Source organism: Tyto alba, unplaced genomic scaffold, assembly GCF_018691265.1.
Source record: "Tyto alba isolate M040663 unplaced genomic scaffold, T.alba_DEE_v4.0 Super-Scaffold_20000042, whole genome shotgun sequence".
NCBI lineage: Eukaryota > Metazoa > Chordata > Aves > Strigiformes > Tytonidae > Tyto > Tyto alba.
In genome coordinates, this window is record NW_024881293.1 from 7,313,407 (window position 1) to 7,336,146 (window position 22,740).

At 41.1% G+C, this 22,740-nt stretch overlaps 1 protein-coding gene across 2 annotated transcripts in view; it reads left to right on the top strand.

The window, feature by feature from the left end:
- Positions 1-22,740, top strand: part of SKI (SKI proto-oncogene) — a 119,813-nt gene that overhangs the window by 40,749 nt on the left and 56,324 nt on the right. The window lies entirely within an intron of this gene.

The following is a 22,740-nucleotide window of genomic DNA, read 5'->3' on the forward strand; positions in this document are numbered from 1 at the left end:
CATTCTGTAAACTTTTCCCCCCGCACAACACAGAACCTCCAGATTAACAAATATTCTGGAATGCTGAATGCACATCTGGTCTGCATTACTGTGGACCCGGCTGTAATCACATGGAGAAAGCTACCTTGGGTTTTTATGTAGAAATGTTTGTATTATACAAAACCCCTGTTGCCAAGCAATTTTTATTAAAACAGCCAGTTTATGCTCAATATAGTGTCCTGCTGAGGAGCTCAGAATACCATGAAAATCTATGCACAGCTTCACTCCCATTGTTAAAGTTCCAGGGGCTGAGAGTAACCAGTGTACTATGTGGTGGGTGAATGCTGCCTGAGCTTTTGTCTGCGCTAACACTTTTCTTCTTGGAATATCCAGTTGCTGCTGCCATCTTGACAGCCTTGCCTAGCCTAGTCATAATGGGTTGCTAAGGAAGCTGGAATTACAACCACCATTTTGCCTGAATGCTGCAGCAGATCTGAATGACATGGAAATTAAAATATCACTACCTAGGCTGAGCTAGTACTCCTGGTGGACCTCTAGTCTAAAAGTGGGGAATTAAACCAAAATGTATAGTAGCCAAGGGGAGCATGGCAGGGGTTAGTTTTGAGGGCTGGAGGGTTTCTAATGATGCATGGAAGATTAGAAATGCTTACTTTGAATCCCAATTCTCAGGACATAATTTTAGAAGTTGCTTAGGATAATTCTCTTAGGGACTTAAAATGATTAAGATTTACCATGTGCTTTAAAGATGCTTCACATTAGAATACTGATCTGACCCGACTAGCAATGCTTTCCAGAACTTGAGTTTAAAAGTGTTACTATAAATCCAAAAGTTTGACTCAGTGAAATTTGGGTTAATAAATATCCATGAAACATCTCACAACACATGCTCATCTAGACATACTGGGGAGGTGTCTAGTAGTAGAAAGTTAGAAATAAATTACAGCAAAACTCTATACTTGTTTTATTAACATCCTGCAAGAGTTACAGGTGGTACACTTGGTAGGTTAGGAAAACTTCCACAGAATTTTTCAGGAACTAAGACTCTCTTGAGATAAGGATGTTATTCTCATTTCCAACTAAAAGTGTGCATTAAATTCGTACATACAGTAAACCTTAACAAGTGGCACTAAAGGTCATAAGGCAGGAAAGGGAAGAAGGAGGGCTGATTTCTCAGTGTTGTGTCAGTCACAACTGTCTACCGGAAAACCACAGAAACCTGCCTTAATCTCCGTAGATGTCCAGTCACAACAGACTTTGTTGGCCAAGTGGATTTTTCCTGTCCAGTAATTCTGCGTGTCCTCATACAGAGTACTTTCTTCTCTTACCCAGTGTGTCCAGTGGAAAATCTAGGAGCTGTTACAGAATGCATGCAAGTTTATATCTTGCTCTGGTATAAATTGTCTTGTTTAAGTTTATTTTAAAATGCTGTTACATAGAGAAGCAAAGACTCTGATGGATAGAGAGGTTGCAGGTATTTCATCTTCCAGTGCCATTTCCTTCATTTCACAATAGGGGCATGTTTGCATGCAGATGGAGAACTTACACAGTTCCTATCCAGACGGGCAAGAAGAAATTGAATGTTTGGGTTTTTTTTCAAATAAATGTGACAATCCTTGATGGTTTTTGTCACAGTTGTGACTTCTGTGGCTATTTCTTTCAGTTTCTGCACACAAAGGTTTGCCCTACCCTGGAAATCAGTTTGATCTTCAGGTGTTCTCTCTGCTGCGCAGAGGTGGTGCAGCGGCCCCGGGCATGCAAGAAGTTCCTGCGCATCTCGAAGCGCATAACTTGCATGCTGGTCACTTGGCAGAAGTATCTGTGGTTGAACAACACTGGACTATGGCATGTAAAGTGTCCAGAGGGCAGTGCTCGAGTGCTCTGCCCACATCTCAGAAAAATGAGCTTACCCTACTGTTACTCAGTTGTGCCTTCGGGAAAAACGCCTGCAGCGCTGTCTATGGCAACTTAGTAAGTCACAGTCCTGCTCTAAATATGGAAACACATGCTTTGATACAGAAGCCATTTCAAAACTGCCGTATTCTTCTTGTTTCAGCAGTGATGACCTAGGAACTGGCTTGGCAGACTAGATCTAAGGTTCATTTGCTATAGTCCATTCCTAAGAGTGCCTGGGCAGGTGCACCAGGTACAGGTACGGCAAGGGCAAACATCCAGCAATAACTTCCTAGTATACCTTTCCTAGATACTGCATTCAGATCCAGAACTTCCTGGCCCTTTTTATTATGTCTTGATGGATTTTTCTTCCACAAATTCCTCTGATTGCTTTTAGAGCTTTTACAGGCTTTTGGCATCTACCATATCTTGTGGCAATGAATTCCCCAGTTGTAGTTGAGACATGAAAAACATCTCCTTTTGTTTCTTCCCCATTTTCCCAGATGTGTCAGAGAACCTAGTGGTAAGGGAACTTCTGGCACCTTCACATTACAAAAGAAAAGCTATCTCTGACACTGTTTTCTTCAAAAAAATGTTTACAGGCCCATGCTTATGAAAGCTACTCTGCATTTTTTTTTGTTTTAAAGTGGTGGTTGAAGTATTTTAACTTACTAATTGTAATGCTTGTATGGGGTATAAGAAGTGCAAGCATGGAAAAGGGAAGTATATGGTGTGCTGTTTAGCACAACAGCTTGTGATAACGAGAACTCTCATGAAACCTACCTTAAATAAAGGATTGGTTCAGATAGTTTCTTTCTCTTTTTTTTACCCAAGAAGTGAAAACAGTTTTGTTAAGCATCCCAGCTGACACTGGAGCTCAGAGTGGGCTGTGGATATACATAAAGCAGTGAGCCATTTATAGAATCAGGTCCTAAGATTTTACACATCTGGGACCCACAACATGCTGCGTCCACATGGGGAATCTGTGTAATATTCAACCTAATGGGTGAATTTAAACTCCTAGAGCTAAATCAGTGCAGCTGTACTTGGTATGTGTGCAAACAGACCTGATAAGAATGGTCTTTTTGTTTAGATTTGTCAGTTAGGAACATCTTAAAATTAAGTATAACCAACACAAAATATGGGTCCATTGTTGTTGACACCAGTTTAGTTTGAAACTAGTGCAGCTTTTCAGTGTACAAATGATGTTGGTGTTCCTTTCCTCATGCACTATTTAATTGCTCTCCTTTAAAGAGGAAGTTTAAATCTCCAACTGAGTGTATGCCAGACTCCTGACATGCATGACAGTTGAACTGTGTCTTTTTCTGCTGGCTATTTAACAACACGGCATATAAAAATCACTTATTGAATGTATTGGCTTAGCTGAAAATGATGTTAGGTGCAAAGATAAAAATAAGGTAATACGAAGTTGCCTTGTTAGCATAAGACTGAATTTTGCCCCGATACTCTTATTACAGTGATGATTTAAAAATTTTTAAAATTACCCCATTCTGTAACAGTACTTTGTACAACTTATTAAATCCATATACATCCATGTAGTGAGGTGCTGCTTTCCCTTTATTTATGCTGAACTTGCTCATTATATATTTTTTTTTCTTTTTGTTATTGCAGGAGCCCCGTTAGAGATTTAGATGTACCACCTTTTTTGAACACATTTTTCTTGGCACAAATTGGTGTGTTTTGTTGGTCTGTCACATCAAGCAATATCCTTGTCAGTGCCAACTAATTGCTATCAATCAACTGCTGAGCATGAAAGGCTGGTCTGATATTAAAGCATGTTAAAAAGCACAGGACACATGATTTCTTGTAAAATATGAGTCTAGAAGGGTGGTTCTGTAGGAAATAGGCTGACATATCTACATTTTGCATTTAGGAACTGCCATGCAGGTGGGTAGATGAAGCAGGCGTGAGTGATTTATGTCAGGATTTAGTGCCTGTCACTTGGGAGTGAGTGTGAAAGTGGCCAGGAAGAAACCGTTCCTCCTTGATTGCTGTGAGGACCATCAGGGACCATCTGCTTGCTTACAAACTCTGCTGGCATAGTTGTTACTGATAGGATGACAGTATAGGGCAGGAGAGGAATGCAGGTGACACCTCACATAATACAGTTAAAATAATCCACTAGCATCCTACTTAGATAATTCAGGGAATAATTGACTTGAGTCTGAATTTTTCCCTCTTGTTAATTAATTTGTTTGCAGGCTGTTCATTTTAGTGTATGCCTGCCTCTTTGATTGTCCTGGCATCCAATTTGACATTTAAATTGCATATAATTTATTAAGATAACACTGGTTTATAGCCTCATTGTCCGAGGCTCTTGTTTTTTCTGCCTACCTCACTCAGTGGTTCAAACCCAGGGATCTCTTCCAAGCACTAGGAGTAAGGACCTGTGGTCACTGCAACTGCCAGGTATCTATTCCTTATGGAGCTGTCATGTGTAGTACCTTTGTGTAGATTCAAAGCTCAAAAGGTCATAGCCCTTGTGTGTGTGTGAGTGTGTTTATTACCTTCCGTTTAGTTCTCAGGAGTCCCATTTCATGGCCATCATCAGTCCATGGCCAGGGCATTGGGCAGGTCAGGGGTGTTATCTCTTTCTTTATGACTCTTGGATGTTTCTTTAGGAGAATTAGTCATTCCTTCTCTTTCTTACAAGCTCAGTTGAAAGTTCTAGAAATAACATTGGCTATCAATATTTGAAACATTTTTATTCTTTAAGAGAAGCTGAGTGTTTACCTTAATTTTAAAACAAGACAAATAACTTCAAAATGCAAAACACTTTTGAGACTTCACAGCTGTCTAGAATAATAGCCTATGGTTGAAAATGGGAGAGAAACAGCTGTGCATCCTTTCTGCCTCTCTTTTCTAACAACAGGAATTCTTCCTTCACCTAGTGAAGGACTTGTATGCTGCTGCTTACTGGTGTCTAGTACATTCATAAACCATTTCAAGGACACTCAGAATTATTTTTTTTCCCCCTTGAAAACGTGAAACTTAATTCTGGGAAATATGACTTGCTATGACAAGAGGCACAAAGAAAACGCACCTAAATTTAGATGAGAATCAGACAGGCTTAGGGAGAAGGAGCAAGAATCACACTGCTTCTCTCTCTTCTCCTTTTGTTGCTCTGTCTGTGCTGGATGGTGGAGTAGGTAAGTAATGCGTATTTTGTGTCTTGTATTTAAATTGTGATGTTGGCTTTGGAAGAGACTTTCCTGATAAATGTCTTGCTTTCTGACTGGAATATATGTTTTCTCCTTATCTTCACCTTCGAAAGGTGGAACATATCGGCTTTTGTTTCACAGGGGATTCCTTGTGGTGTTGGGACTTTAATTTTGTGATGGAAGTAGTTCAGTTCTGCTCCTCCCAATTTAAAACAAGCAAACAAACAGAAGGTGAACAAGTGATCATTAAAACACTTGAACACCAGAGCTATGTATTATTCCTTCTTGTTAGAAGACATCTGTCTTACCATTCCTATGCATTGTAATCAAATTACATTTTGATTTCCTTGTAAACAGTATAGAAAAATATTTTCCAAATGGGTTCATCTGGAGCTTTGTTGGTAAGAGACAGCAACAGGGCATTTTTCTGCAAAGGTATGGCAGAACTGCTGTTCTGTGTTACAGAATCTGTATGTATCCTTAGAGAAATATATAAGAACACTGATTGTTTTACCTGGATAGACTGTTTGAGAAGTGCATGATCCCCAGTTGCATATTAGCTTTCTTAAATCTCTGGTATGTTTTCTAATCCATCACAGTCACCTTCTCAGAAAACTCCTGAAAAGTTAGTAGAAGGAAACCTGTTTTTTTGCTGAGGTAGCCTAACTAAATACGGAATGGAAAAAAGCCTAAATTAAATACTGAAATAAGTCTTTACATTTCAGATGCTACTTTAAAAATGGGCAAATGTTTTGGAATAGTGTTTTTTCCTTAAAAATTAAAAAATACAAGACCCAAAAAGAAACATTTGCTTATCAAGTTGTGAAAAATTTAAGACTGTGAACAGGCAGAAAAATGAAGATGTGTTTAATTACGATAAGGATCACCATTTGAAAAGCAGAGGGATTATACTGCAGTTCCAATTTCAATTTTTGCTTTTTCTTTTCATACTTCTGGGGAAACCTCAGTTGTCTTGATTAGAAACGTTGGCTTTCTTTTGTAAAAGTTGTGCTTTGCAGATGGCATTAAAATAAAAGGTTTTGCTGAGATGCTGTTTAAAAAGCAGCATCCAAGAGAGGAGAGAGGCACATACTACATTAGTCCATACAACATTAGTGTTGTGGTATTTTGTTTTTTTGTTGTAACCCATTTTCTTGAGGAACATGGCTACAAGTTGGTTGACTTCAGGCCACAGGGTTTGTAATATGGGCTTTGCTGGGGTTTACCGGTAGCAGATGAAGCTTTGTTTTCTGCATGCTTGAATTTCATATTTTTAAATACACTAATTCAGAAGTATTTCAAATATTCTTTTTTTTTTTTCTTTCAATTTTTCCCCAATGAAAATTAAAGTTTGTCAGATCTTGACTTTCCTCCTTAAGTCTTCCTTTCGTTTGTAGGCTGATAGCCTGTTGGCCCAGAGCTAGACCTATCCTAGAACTTTCAGGCTGCTACTTGATAGTGTTTTAGTGGCATGAATTGCTGTCTTTGCTTAGCAGTTCATAATCAAAGTTCAGCATCTTGACTGCTATTGAACTTTCCCCTTTTTGTCACAAAATGTTGAAAGTGAGGAAGTGAATATTTAGTTTTGGTTGTTCAAACCAAAACCACCTCAAAAGGGTTCAATTTCTGGGAAGTAATGAGCATGTTTGTAGATATGTCATACAGTGTTCCATGAAATGTTATTCAGTTATTGCGTATATTTTTAGACATAGTTTATTTGTGTTATGGTAGAAATTGGGAGCTACGTAAATACAGAGTAGATATTCCTACTCCTGAGAAGTTTAGTACATAAGCCCAAAGAAGACTAATTGGATGCAGTAGATAGGTGGAGGAGCAAAGCCTAACTCCCCGATATGCACTGGTACACGTGCCCTGAAAACAACCAAAAATATCTCCAGTTTCCATTTGCTTGGTTATCAGGCTAGAGCAATTTACCGACTGCAAAAAGCAGAAATGCCATTGTGAACACAGGAAATAATGATATTGCAACATTCAGATCACATCAAATCTGCCTGTCACTGTTTGAATATGGAATAGATCTGATTCCCAGCTGCATTTTCTGAGGGAATCTGAAAAAGGAAGGGCCACAGGGAGGTGTCCCTGTTGGCTGCATAACTAGTTACAAGAATATTTGCTTTTTTGGAGTATCCAGTGAGAAGTGGCTGGTCTGTATTTGTATACAGCTTGAAAGCAGAATGATTTGCATTAGATAGCACAGATACAGGAATGGACATATAGATTGTTTTGAAGGAAGTGAAAATTGGTTTGTTTCTGCAAACTGGTGCATTTAAAAATACATTGTCAAAAAATTTCCAAGCCTGCTTTTCCTTCAAACAATTCTGTGAAAGAATGTTTAGGGGTTAATATTCAGGCTTGAGTGACTTGAAGTTGTAAGAACCCTTGGAATGTGTAAAGAGGGGAAAGATTCCATAGATAAGGCTGAACTCTGAACTCAGGGCACAATCCAGTTAATACGTTAATCTCCACCAATAAAAGCAGCATCAGCTGTCTGACTGAGTCGGGACACTATTCCTCCCGTTCAAGTTGTTCAAATAAAGAAAGTAGGCCATTACACCTGAGAAGAGGGCAGAGAAGGTGTATTGTGTTATTCTTGAGCTTTGAAGCACATAAAGCAGTAGTGTAAAAAAAAAAAAAAAACAAACCAAAACAACCCACAACGTAGAGGAAGTGTTCTTCTGAGGTTACATAGTCCATTCAGTCTCATGCAACTTAGTCTTCTTCCAGAGGAGTTGTTTTTTGTTTTTGTTTTTTTTTTTTTCTATTTAGACCATTGTTCTGACACCCCCACCCCCTCCCACCCCTTTTTTTTAAAATTCCTGTATATCTCAGTATTTGCTGTGTTGCAGATAGATGAACGGTTGTATTAAAAATTGCAGCAAGAGAATCAGGTACTTCTTTTTTTTTTTTTCAACTTAATGTGGCTGGGGAATGCATTTTGCTCTAGCTAGCAACAGTTTGTCAAAGGCAGCAAAATAGACTTGTGAAATAGCTAATCAGTGGAAGGTGTCCACACAAGCACTTCTCATGTCACTGGGAATTCCATCAGTGACTGTACTGGGCAACTATGGAAGCAACAAATTAGGAGCTACCTGCTTCTGTGCAAGCAAGGAAGAGTGGGGAAGAGAGACATCGATTGCTGCTATGCTTTCATTTGGAAATATTTCAATTTCAAAATAAAAATCGGACTTGGACATGACTCCAAGTACAATATTTTATCAGTAGAGGCTTGTTATTTAGTTTGCATGTTAATGTGCTTTCCTTTTCATGATTGTTGTAGTTACCTCCTCCTAACTTCACCCCTCGGTGAAGTTCTCAAGAAGTTGCCCATGTAGGAAAACATGGGAATGAGTAGGTTTGTGTGAGTCTTATTTTCTCAGACACGAAACTTTGATTCTTTAAACACATGAACAAGACTGATTGCTAGTGTTAAGTATTTTGTGTGAGGAAAACCTCTTTGAGGAGATTCTAGAACTTAGAAAAAATAGTTCATGACTGTAACACAGGAGTAGGATGAGACTTATTCTGGGGCCATATTTGTATCTTGATTATAATGGTCATAGAGTGAACCCCGGGGGTATTTGAAATGTGGAATGACTAGCTATTTGAAAATCTGCAAGAAGAAATTAAATTACATAAACTTTAAAACCAGGAATTTACCTTCTTTAACAAAAGCTGCTTGTCAACTTGGGTGGACCACCTTAAGCCACCTGTGAGCCTGGATTGTTAAGACAGTAATGACTGGGCAGCTGTTGAAAATTAGATCTCTTTATCTTGGTTTTTAGGACCTGGTTTTAGCTGAACTACACTCTTGTCCCCTTTCCTCCACCACCCCACCCCACCCCGAAGTGAAGGCATGTAAAATCATAATTTGTTCTCAAAATTTTAAGCCATTACTGCAGTCAGAGCAAACTGTGATTTGGTCATTCTACCTGGAGCAACATCTCATGACATTATTAAAACCAGGAGGTTGCTAAGTCATTCTAATTCTCATTTACTCATTGTCTTTCCTTTTTAGATCATTCCAGCTGATTTTGTGACCTAGGACTTAATTTATTTTTTTATGTTCAGAGTATATTGTGATCTTAAGAACTGGACATGAGCGTGAAGGTCAGAACAATTGGTTTCTAATTCTGTCTGTTGCTGAGTGATGGACTCAAAATCCTTGCCTGTGTTAACCTATCTGCAAAAATGGAGATAATGCTGCTTATAGACTTATATGAAGCACTTAGAGGGTTATCTCTTTTTTGATAGGCTGCTTGTTAGGGAAGGATAAAATGGCTTGAGTGCTTGTGCCAAAACTAGACTGCATTGAACATTTGGAGAAATTGATTTTAATTTAAATTTTCACTCTTGCTGCTAGTGAAAGCCAGAAGGGGAGAATTACTTCAGAAAGCAAGTCGCACTAGCTTTTTTTCTTCTAGGGCTCATGGAAAGCAGGAAGTGCAGCAGTTCCCATGAAGGAGGTGCAACCCATGTTTTTAATGAATAAGGTTGGAGGATCACTGACAAGACTGCATTCTTATTTAAACTAAGTTTCAAACCCTACTAGCAGTGTTGAAGGACACAGTCCTGTGAGGTGCAAAAAATACTCTATTCCACCATTCCTTTTTAAATAGGGACTGCTCAGCACCCTGCTAATTTGAGCTAAGGCTCTTACTTAGAAGATTCCTAATGAAAGGATCAGACTTCGAAGTGGAGACAATACTTTTAGGATCCTAAACTATACAGTGCATTTAAAATGTATAGGGCAGTGATGGCAAAACTTTTTATTGTCATATGGAAAATTTATTGTTAAGAGATCATTATTATTAGTTAGTACCAGCTTCTTGTTAGTGCCAGACTTGGTGGAGATGTGAAGGGCTCGCGATTCTCAATCTCTACAAATTATGTATTTCCGAGAAGACTCCTGTGTCACACTGGAATCGATGTTTGTAGTTACTGTGTTATGGGGATGTGGGTAAAGTCTGTTTTACAAGTGGCTATGTTGCCCCAGTGGCTATTTTGCCCTGCCTACTTCCTGCTTTGCCCTGAGAGCTCTTGCAGACAGCTGAGGGTTAGGAAGGGGTAGCAGTTGAGGTAAGGGAGTGTCTGCTTGGTTGCATAGAAACCTGGCCCTTATCACCTGCCACCACTTCTTTGAAAGGTTGCTCAAGGTTTAAAGTTCTGGGTTTGAGTAATCAGTCCAGCATAAGACCTTACAAAGGGAAACAATGGCTGAATACAGTGCTATAAATGCTGTCACTAAGGAAGTGGCTTGGTTTGTCTGAATTTACAGCCTTCCTGAGACAATCCAAAATGCACTGCTTAGATTCTGCCTTTAAATGAAAAGTGTTCTCTTGAATATATTTTTCAGCCCAGTTGCTCCCCCCCATATTTTTTTAAGCCACCATTTTCTTCCTATGCTTGTTCTCTAGGGTTTTTTTTGTCATTATATCATGTTTCTCAGTGGAGATGCTTTTTTTTCCTTAAAAAAAAAAAAAAGCAGCCTCTTGTCAGAGGAATGTGCAAGCAGAGTACATTTAAGAGCCACATTCTGTGCTGCCATGGCAACCAGAGTTTTAAAAATGATACCGTCGGTGTTCCAAAATGATGCAACCTACAATGAACATCAGGAATAATTAAGAAAAGTAGTGTGTGCTCTATGCGCAAGAGAAGAAACGTTGAGGGGACCATTTCTCTATTCATTCCCCCCACATGACATTTACTGTTGCTTAGGTTTATTTTTGCACTGGGAATAAGCTCACAGCGGTCAGTGATGGGATTGTTAGAGACCTTAACATTTTGCCCCTGCGTGGTTTTATAAGGTGGCCTACTGGTGATACCACTGAATCAATTTGTTTATTTATTTATGTGTTTATTTATGTTAATAACGGCCGTGCTGGGATGTAGCTCTGCTAGGTAATAAGGTCTTGACCCAAGGGCCTGATGCTAGCCTTCTCCCAAGGCCTGTCTGTCAGTGATGGTATCAATAGCAAGGTATTCTCCTCACAACACACAAGCTCTGTCATAATATAGAGGCCATGCATTTAGTATTCTCCCTTTTTATGCTTCATTTCCATCTTCCATTATACTACCAGTAATGGAGAGGGAGCAGTAAAAAATGGAAGTCCCAGGGGTAGATGATGGTGCATGGAGGAGTCAAGAGGGCTTGAAAATGGCAAAGGTCACAGGTTAAGACCCTTTACTGGGAAGAACAGAAGCAGTCTGAACTTGTTAATGAAATGACAGATTTTTAGTGTTGGGTAGAGAAAGTGAAGAGACTGGGAAAGAATAGCAGTCCAAGCTTTGTGTGAAGTCTCATAACGCTTTATTGTGAATATTGTTGCTAATCCAATGAACTGGATACCTTCTACCTCATAACTTTTTTCCAGATAAACCGTTCACTCTATTTAGGAGAATAAGGTTGAACCTGCTGTTTCCCAGGCACCAAAGAAGAAACCATATCTGCTAATTAAATTACTAAAATCCAAAATGCCATGAAACTTCCAAACATTCCTTTAATGGGCAATAGAATGTTCTGCTGGTACATCAGATCTTCCTTACCAGCCAAACTAAGTATTTAAACATAGTTTCGTGCATGAAGGTAGTAGAAAACAACGAAATTACCTGACTTCCAACTTCCCCAAAAGCTGTTGCCTTTCCTTTTCCTTCTATGCATGTATTCCACTTTGTGTCCTAGCAGCTCAGAGAAGCCTTGAGAAACAGAGTCGGTATTCTTTCAAGGTTGTTTAATGATGTATCTTAAACAACAACAATAACAATAATAATAATATAAAAAATTACCAGCCAGAAGTGAATAGTACAAGGAGAGCTCACTCCCATATGTTATAGAATTAGTGAGATTACACATCCCAGCAGTGTAATTGCCACTTGCAGCTGTACCTCCATGCTCCCTTCCCCCTCCTCCCAGCATCCCCACCTGGAAAGTAAGAAACATCTTTGTGGTAATGTTGAGTTTCTTGTTCTTAACTGTTCAAGGTGAATCTGTAAAAGAACACGGAGTTCATGGCCCAACCACTTCCCAAGAGTCTGGTATTATAAGAATCTGATCTCTCCTCTCTTTTGCTGACGAGACAGATTGAAGTGTATTTTACGGGCACACCCTTTCAGGTTTCTCTATCTCCTAGCTTGCATTAATTTTTAATCACTTCCTCCGGTCGACATGCAACAACGCCTCTAAGGACTGGCTGAATTTATTTTCAGGCAAGCCCTACTCAGCCTTTATCAAAAAATCTAAGGTGACATGACCTTAAAAACTTCAGAAAATGGATTCTAATTTCAGATACTCTGGTATGCATTGGCTTCAGGGGAGCAATACGAGCCTCACTGAGATCGGAATCTGTCTGCAAAAGAAGTTGCTTGCATTGTAGAGCAAATTCAGGCTTCTGGATTTTCTGGAGCATCACATGTGTCTGTTAGAGGAGGATTCGTTGTGCCATTATGGAATTAGGGAATTGCTGCCTAGTTTTCAGGTGAGATAAGGTCCTGCTGGTCTGTTAACCCTGTTTGGAATTTTTAATCTCATCATATTTCAGCAACCAAAGTGAATATTTGGGAGGATGCGACTGTCTGTATATAGATACATATTTGAAAGGTCTACATATGAAATATTCTGTAGATTAAAGATGCCATTTTATTTCCCAGGTGATGTGCCAAATAGATTCCAATTAGAACATGTAACTAGAAAACTAGTGTGAGGGAAGGGGGATTTATACTTATGTTGAGCGTGGGTAACCTTTCCATGTGAAAAACATGTCCATGGTGTTTTGAAAAGTAACAAGAGCTATGTTTATGGGATCCAAACACTTTTAAAATACTCTGTTCCCAGGCTCTATGGTGGTAGAACCTTGTGATCTGTGTAACAGCCTTTGCTGCTGGTCTGTAGGCTGAGAATTCAGGTCAGAAACCTGAAAGAAGCTCAAGGTGATGTTTAGGGTGGAGCTCGAGAACACGTACACTTGCACACACAGCGATACAGAAAGCAGCAAACTGCTCCCATGCAAATGCTTCTTTAAGCTACTGGTAGGGGGTTGCCTGTCCTGGAGGCATAAGAGGAAGTCATGCGGTGCTGGTGAATGGATTTGCCTTGGACATAATCCCAGTGAGGGAAATTGTGTGACAATTTTAGGGCAAAGGTTCCCCTTGGGTGACACTCGACAGTATTTCAAATATACTGTGCGCGTTACTGAGCCCGTGTGCGTTACTCCTCTGCCCTGAGACAAATAAGGCTTCAGAGAATTAATGATCTGTTCGCTGGGGATGACCCTGCTTGTCTCTGAATGACAAAGGAGTGGTTTATGTCTGCAGGCTGGGCGAGCCAGGACCGCGCTGCCGGGCCACAGCCGGGCTGGCACGTTTCTCCGAGGGCTAGCCACCAACACCCGCGCTTACCGACCCTTGCCCATAGGTAGGCGCACGCACACCTATGGCCCGGTGGCCGCGGCGTGTGGCGCAGATGCCTCTTAAAGGCCGTGCGACGTGTCCGTCCCAGCGGTGTTTCCGTCCCGCCGGGAACCCCCCGGCTGCGGGCGGGCGGCGAGCCGGGCCGCGGCGGCGGGAGGTGTGGCTGCGGCCGGCAGCAGCGCCGGCGGGGGGGCAGCGAGGGGGGGGGGGCGCGCCGGCCGGAACAGCCGCAGTCTGGGCTCCCAGCCTCCTGGCTAGACTGGAGAAACTTCTCATTGAGTTCCTGAGCCTCTCCTCCCCGCCCTGCAGCTCGGCTGAAAACCACCCTGGCTCCCAGCCATGCCCTTTCGCAGTGACCTTGCCTGCAAATAGCGCGCAGGAATTTTTACAGGCACTCTGCACTTGGAAAAAAGGGCTGGGAGGGTGTTGGGAGGGAGCTGGGAAGGGGGCAAGCTGGTCCCTTTGGTTTAAAGCAAATCACATCAGCTTCCCTTGTCAACCTTCGCCCCACACACGAAAACCACCGAGCCCATGAATTGCAAATTTTGCTTCATTGTGCTTGCTCTTTTTTACAATGCTGTAGATTAATTTTTCTCTTCTGAGGATACGACAAATTACAAGTCTCTAAAGATTGATGTAACGGATTGGTTTAAGGGAAATTGTTTAACGTAGTGGCAGGATGATACAATATATATGCTTAGGTTCCTTGCACATGTAATGATTCTTTGGCATATATGTAAAAAATAAGTACATAAAATATAGGAAGAGTGAGTGTGTATATATGAATATATAAAAATGTTCTTACATCCAGTTATGCATGAGCATAATGTAAAATGATACTGGTAATGGCTGTCTACTTAGTATATATACATAAAAAGCAGCAGCAGCCACTAGCTAAAAATAACCCCAAATTCTTCTCTCAGATTACATCAATTAAGCTTAGAACATTTGATGTTAAAAGTTGGGCTGTTAAATTCTGTTTAAGGATTACTGGTTCCTCTGGGACACTGTAATGCAGGCTATAGAAATCGCTGGGCTAGAGACACAGGAGACACATGTAATTTTGCCTCTGACCAGCTGTGTGATGTTGAACATGCCACCTTGACTCCTTCACTTTCTATCAGCAATGTTAAATCAAATTATAAGCTTTTCTTGGAAGGATGAGTATGACGGATGTCAGCATAGGCATCCCCTGAAGCCCTGCTGAGGCCTCTGGAAGCGCTACTGTAGCAGCATTACCACTGGCGCATTTTCACCTAGAGCTTTGAAAATAGTATGGAGATATTCTTGCTGCTCTATCTTTTGGTGTCGTAAGAGATATTCTTGCTCTAGCTGCATTGTGCAGTCCCTTGGATTTGAAGGTGTTCAGCACTTTGCAGGATCATGCTTTTCACACATTGCCACCTTGCTCTCAAGCACTGAATCAGCTCCTGTAACATGCCAGTTGTATCACACTCTTCAGATGGATATTAGAACTTCATGATGCAAAAGGGAAAATTGATTGTTTAGAAGTGGCTTTAATTGAAACTTGTTTTTCTTGTATGCTCTCCTGTGTTTATGTCTGTGGCAGCCCACTCCCTGTAGTCAGCAAGCTTCTTTTCACTGCTCAAAAGTTCAGCTGTTGCAATCAAAGGTAATTTTGTTTGTGCAAGATACTCATCTCCAACGGAAGGGCCAAGAATAGGGGTGAAAGAGAGGACAGTAGGCAGATGACTTAACTGTTTCTGTTAGGCATTTCTGGCAACCCCAATAATTCTTTAATGGCTTCCTAATAAAGTGTAACATCATTATGTTTGAGAGGTTTTTTGGACAGCTTTTCTACTCCTTCACTAAAGGGTATGAAAAAGAAGCAGTCAGAAATCAGAAAACCTTTGTATGTGTGTCTACACTGTGTTGTTATGATGCTACAACAGTGTCCCAGTTCTTTTTATCTTTTCTACAGAAGGGGAGTAATGGACTAAACATCGTTACACATAAATTCAACTGTAGGGTTCATCAATACAGATTATGCTCCTGGCACCTTTTACATAAGCAACCCCAAGTTGCCCCAGAGGGTTTTGATACCTAAGGGATCAAAAAAAAAAAAAAAAAGAAAAAGGGATTCTTCTGTTGCAAGATAGAATTTGCTTAGTGTGACTTTCTCTGAGACATATGGTGCAGCAGCACCTGTTTTGTAAGTATGATCTCAGTGCAGAGAGAGCAGATCCTCAAGAATAGAGGAAATTTCATATCTCCTTCCCATAATTCCACCTGGCTGCCACCTGCTCCCACATTTAATTGGCCCCAGTCCCTTGGCTCCCCACACCGACCGCAGGGTAAGCAGTAGGAAGCAGAGACAGACAGTGAGTATGCAAAGTGTTGTGGGGAAACAAAAGGGACTTCGAAAGAGCAGCTCAGATAAAAGCCAGGCTGGTTCATGTCAGACTTGTCAGTCGTCCAGGGGCGGTGACTGGCCCAAGTACCGCAGCCTGTCACTTGGGGTGAAGACACGGCACAGCTTCTTGTCCACCTGGGCCCAGTAATCTCAGGAATTGGGTGTAAAATGCGTGGCAATTCACACTTGAAGAAAGATCCATTGCCATTCGATACTGGACTAGTGCTTTGGAAGTTTCCATCCTTCTAGTTTTGTAGCACAAAATAATGGTGATAACAGCTGGAAGTATCCAACTGTAGTTGGCAGTTATATCCACACACCAGGGATAAACATCCTGACAAAACTGAAGTGTTTATTTGCATGTGGATGTTGCTGCTTGGTAAATGCCGACACATCTGGTTATCACCACTGAAATTTGCCAGTAAAAAGGAGGGTGTTTTGCCTCATTTTTCCCAGAACACAGTGAGCATGGCTGCTCATGTGAGGAAGGTTTGAGAAGCTGATACTTAACAGATTTCGTTCCTCCTTGTCTGCATTCACCCCCACCTCTGCTGACTTCAACCACCTTTTTTCACTTACTTAGTATGACCACAAATATTTAAAACCACGGTTTCTTAACTTAATCTAGCCACACTGGTAGCCGTGGTGAAGACTAGAAACTTTCAAAGGAAAAAGCTGTAGTAATACAGTGAACTTGTGTGGATCTGTTTTGTGAACTGAGTACTTGTTTGAAACACTTATACTCACACTGGGGTAAGTTATGAACAGTGCCCGTGTGCGTCATTACTCAAAAGTGACTTCATAGATTATGGAATGTCAGATTCTGAAACTAGTTCAAAAATTAAGTTGTTAGTAATGATTTTAAAGCCTTGTTTATATCAGTGTTTTATAATGGCAGGTCACTATTATCCCTCTTTCTCCTCTGGGAAAACTGATGAGGGCAACAGCTTAAGGTTGTTCACTTGAGTTGACATACAGGGAAAAAACGCTCACTTATAGCGTAGTAGACTGTAGAACAATCTGTTCCATCATTTTTTTCCTTGCAGATCATTTCTCTCTCTCTTTTACATGTGTACACTGGACAGCAAGCTGGAGCTAAAGGCTCAGAACACTTGAAATAAGGACTTCTTATGCAGATGGGCTCTGAGTTACAGACATAGCTGGTATGGCTCAAATTAATTCTTGGTAAAGTCAAGATTCACATCAGTATTGTGCTGTAAAGTGAGCAAGCTTTCCAGTTCTGAGTGAGGCCTACAGTTCCTTACTGTCCCACAGCAGCTTTCTGAAGTGTTCTCCATCCATTTCTGCCACTGAAAATAGGCAGCTCTAAACTATTCTAAGTTATTGAGGACCAGAATTTCACTGACACATGTTAGGAGGTGCTTCTAAATTAGCTCAGGGGATCCTTTTTTCATCGTAATATTTTTCTTTTGCTGTGCAGTGGAGCTCTGGGTTTCATTTCAGCACCTGGTTGGTGGTTAGTGGATGGACACCTTCTCCATCCCAACATGCAGGAAAAGGGAGGAGAGGGATATCCGGAGGGAAAATAGTTGCTTACGTGGTGTTGGCAGGAATGAGAGACTAGACTGTCTACAAAGAGTTTGCCTGATAGTACTGCATGCTGGGGCCACAAGAGACACCCAGACAGTGTGCTGTAGCTCTTGCTGATTTGCAGCATTAATTAAAACTTCTTTCTATGTTATTGCATTTTTACTTCCTTTTCTAGAAAAATAGCAAACTGTAGATGAATACTGTTCTTATTGCCTGCATGGCCTATGTGCATGCTTTTAGAAACAGAGCTATGCAGCAGCAGTGGGGAGAATCTGTGGAAGGGGGAGATATGAATGCCACCTCCGTTTAATGAGAATTATTTGCTTTTGCTTTGGTTCTAGAACATTCCTATGTATAAGGCTCCAGTGGTTACTTTGATATATAGAGCAATATATGAAATTGTCTTTTTCCTTATACTCTGGGAGGCTTTGAATTTTCTTTTAATGCATGACTACATCAGGTGTAAGAAAAATGCAGGAAGCAAGTCTTACTCAGCCTTCCTATAGTTTGTACTACTTACATGGAGGAATATGTGCACTGTTCTTTAGGTACAGTGCCCAGTTGCCAGTGTTTGGGATACCTCTGGGTTTAGTGGAGGAAGGAAGAGGCCAAAATGACCATTGTTTAGCTCACCCTCAGTAATCTGGCTTGTAGCTTTTGCCTCTCCCCTCTCTGTTCTGAATTTATTTTAAAGCATTCTAGCTATTCAGATGATGATGGATGTGAGGGCTCAGATGTCTGCATGTGTGGAGAAGTGGACATCCACAAGCAGTATCCTTAGTAGTCATTCCAAGGTAAGCTGACTTTCCCAGCCAGAACTTCAGGGCTGCTCTGTCTTACTGTTTCTGGATACAGACATATCCTTGAAGTGATCAAACACACAGTGCATTGTTCCACCTGTGGTTGGGCTGAAGCAGAACTTGCACCATTACAAAAGCCATTTGTATGAGATCTATTCTTACAGGGCCTTTTTGTTTACTTTGAGGCTCTTTTATGCTGCTGTAAAGTGGTTTTAATGCAATTTAGAACACACTGCATAGTCTGTCACCAGCTTCCAAGCACACAAATGGGAAAATTAACAGCTGTTTCAAGTGTAGCTGATTTCCTGAGGACCACCTCTCCCCTACTCTAATGGAACACAGAGGTGATAGTGAAATGCAGTAGCAGAATAGAACGGCAGGAGCTGACCCTCTAAATCATCTTGAAGTCAAACAGCATTAAACAGTTCCTGATGCCGCCTGCCAAGTGCATATTATCATTGCGTCTCTGAGTAGTGCAGCCATTTACAGATAAGAAAAGGTTAGTTTCCTCCGAGTAGTGGGATAGTGTTTACAGAGGTGTTGGTACCAATTTAGCAAGTCAATAACAGTATCTGTTGCTTTGCCTTTTTTTTCCTGTTGAAGGGCCAGTCCAGCTCCAGGTAGAACATCTGCTCTGAACAGACAGAGGCAGGCAGGCAGTGTGTCTTCAGTGTTGTAGGTGGCCCATACATGGTGCTTGTATCCTGTGTCTCCTGTTGGTATCCAGATACAATTTTCAGTGTGGCGTATGTGGTATTATAGTGAAGAGTATTGCAGTTGCTCCAGGGAAAGCTGGAACTAAAGATACTCAAATGTCATTCCTTTGCCATATAAATTCTCTGTAAGCACGATCCAAATCATGTTAATCCAGGTCTGTAAAAAGGGGCCTTTCTGTTCCTCTTTTGGGTTGTAAACTCTCTGGGATAGGAATTGCATGTATATGCATGTGTTTGTAGCACTGTGCTCTTGTTTGAGATATGTAAAAGCTTCTGTAATGTTCATACCAGAAGAATGGGATCAATTGAAATGTTTTAGAGTTACTTGTCAGTGAACTGAGAATTCTTCCCCTCTGCCAAGGAGGAAGCAAGGGTATAGATAGCCTAGTACTGTTATTTGATTGCAGAACAAAGAAGGAAGTAATTAGGCCACACCCTTTATATGTTCCCTTCCCCTGCACAGATGTGACTCTCAGACTGAGATGTAGAGAACCTTAAAGGTAGGGTGTACTTGTTACCTAGAAAAAAAATAGCCTCAGTGGTACAGTCTATGCAAATTGCTGTGCACCAACCTTATCAGGTTTTGCTGCCAGCTGAAATAAGAAGTTACGTATGATTCTGTTTTTCTCCTTTCCATATTTCTTTTTTCCATTAGCTTTAGAGTCAGTTAATGTTTATACAGACTGAGTCACCCATCCCTACCCAGCCACCAAAGAATGCATTTAATTCACAGATCAAGAAGCAAACTGAATGTTTAAATTGACTCAACCTTCATGGAGGCTTTGATCCATTCTGGAGAAGAGTGACTAAGTGAAACCAGGGGAAGTCAGCTTGCAGTACCCTAGCTTATGCCTTTTGCTGTAGGATCGTTTTCACAAAGAACACTGAATGTTACAAGCAGTTTGGGAGTGGCATCATGAATTCTGGAGCTGGGATAATGGCTGCTTTCTGCAGTGCACAACAGTGCAAAATGACTGGGCAGCAGCCAGTGTCACAAAACATTTGGGGTTCTTCAGACTGTTTTTAGAAGTGCCAGCCCCTTTGAGTGCTTGCATTTGGATACCTTAGAGGGATTTCATTTTCAAGAAGTGCTGGATACACACGTTCTGAAAAACAGGATGCTGGAAACTTGTCATATGAAAAGCCTTGGTTATTGCCTTTTTCAAAATCTGTGCTCTTTGGTCAGTTTTTCAAATGTCACACCAATGATATTAAAAAGGTTGATCAAGTATGGTCAAAGACCATAGTATTTTAAAACAGCCCTTATTCTCTGTTGTTTTCCTCCCTTCCCCATTATTTGTTATACATTTGGAACGCTGAAGGATTTTAATGCAGCTGGATTTAAGGTGTAAATAACTTAGCTGTGTATGGCTGGTTTGAGGAAGCCTTGATCTCTCCTCTAGGGACTCTATGGTATCTGAAAAGTGTCCTTTCCAGGACGTAGTGCCATGCTCCTGTCTCTGACCGCTTAGCCCATACTGAACTAAGTGCTTCATCAACTTGGTTTCAGAGCCTTGAAGAAAGGGGGTAAATTGTCTCTTTTGAGTCGTGCAATTCCTGTTGTACGTTTTCTGGTGAGTAGCCAGAAATCCCTGCACACTGCCTCTCTTTTCTCCCTCTCATGCACACTCTGTCTCTCCAGCTTTTCCCTTGCCTTTTGTGCCAAGAATGTGGTGGGGGAAGGGGGAACCGCACAGGAAATGCCTCTTCTTTTCTCTAACGACATTTCCAGCTGCATTTGGATGGGAGAATTCGAGGAGGGGGAAAGCATCAAATCAGTGGAAAGTTGTTCAGCTGCCAAGTCAAACTGGTACATTTTAGCTCTGGAGACAGTAGAGCCTTTTCTCCTGAATTTTGGCCCATTTTTAAAGTTCCGTTTTTGGAAAAGCAGGGGGAAAATAAGTTAGTGACATCAGTGCTCCTGTTTTTTATTTATATGCATATTTTTTCCAGCAAAAGTCAAGCTAAATTGTAGCTTTACATTTAAAGGTTGAAAGTGCAATTGGTTTAGGAAAGCTTAAGAAGGACGATGCCGTTTTCTTTCATAGCAAGGAGTGTCTGCCTGCCTATCCATCTTTTGTTTATCTATCCATCCACCCACCCACATGCAGTGCCAGAACCTCCTGCTTACTGCATTCCATCCTTCTACTCCATGTTATTACTCAGTAACTTGCCTGTCACACCTGGGGCATACATTAAAACAATACATTGCAATGCAGGATCAGTCCTTTTTCAAGTAACTGTGGCTTGATCAGCACAAGGATAGCCTTGCAATTTATGAGGTGCCAAGGAAGCAGAGGGGTTATTGCAAAGTAAAGAAATAGGAGAGATGTAGGTAGGACAGGAGATGAAAGCTGTTCTAACCAGATAGCAGGATTTCTTTTCTTCATCTCAGTCCAACAAGAAGGAGGAGTTCTACCCAAATTGTCTTAAGTGTTGCAGGAGGAGATGGGCTTTGCCTGTGGCATGCTAAATTTGGAGTTTATCTCTCTTGCTGGTTCAGTGCCCAGCATTGAGATCTTTTGTACAATTCACGTTCAAATAATATTCTTTTTGTGGCTTCTGAGAATAAAATTTGTGATGGACCTCATAGAAGTGGCAAGCAAGCACTAGAATCTTTCGGATGGTGAATGTTGCAGTCTTAACAGTTTGAGTGCTGTGTATTTTGCAATTGTTTGTCATATAAACTGTGTTTCTTTGAGCAAGGTGCAGTGAGACATCAAAGCTCTGTAGCAGCTTTACCTTGTGAAAAAAAAATTTAAAAGGAGGAAAGAAAGAGGAAAAAAAAAAAAAGCTTGTTATTAGCAGCCTGGTTGTCTGCATTTAGGAAACCTATTAAAAATGCATCATGCTGAGGAGACAGTCTGCACAGTGTGTAAAAAAGATGGGTTGCAATAATTCTGTCTGGGTGTTTTGAACCACAGCCTCAGACAAAATACATAGGATGGGGGAGGGGGGTTGGGATTAAAATTCTGAGAAAAGTTGTTTATTGCTAGTGCAATTGCATTCTGGACTCAAACCAAACGCATGACTGTGTGAGGGTCACAGAGGAACTGCAGCAGGCAAGAGGAAAAACGGGAGCAGGATGTTGAGGGTGCAGGAGGAGATCTCTCTCGTGATGCTGAGATGATATACTGGTGAGGCTACAGAGTGAGAGCTGGAGTTCAGCTCAGCTGGATTGATCCCATCTCTCTTGAGCTAGGGTAAATCAAAGATGACTTTCTGGAAGTCACATGTCAGTATATTGACGGGAATCTTCAGTATGACAACTGAAACCCAAGAGTTGTTTGATTATTCTTCTCTTTGCATTTGTTAAGTTTAAAAGGAGTGCACAGAGGTAGCAGAATGTCCTGAGGAAGAAGTACATGGTGGGGGAATGGAGAGTCCAGTCTTTTAATTCCCTGCATTTAAGTGAGTCTGCATCTCTGTGCTTTACACAGTGGATCATGGTTAATGCCCTGGCACAAAGTTTCAGGTCACCACTATCAGAAAAGTTGAACCAGTCACCTACATAAGCATCTTCTTAAAGCACGTGAGCTTTCTAACTGCCACCAGGAACGCATGTCATGTTTTCACAGTGTGCTGCAGGCCTGGCTAAGTTACAGGCATGCTGTGTAGCATCTCAGGGAATCCAGCTGTTAGGCCCAGGGCTTTTTCCCCCCAAATCTGCAGTTGCTGCATTTGCCACATAACTGTATTCCTTTTCTGACAGCATGGAAGAGCAGATGGGGTCTAGTATAATGCCAGCTTCTCTGGTGGTGCTCTGCAGCCTTCTGTCTCTCTATCTTTAAAGAGAGAAGAGG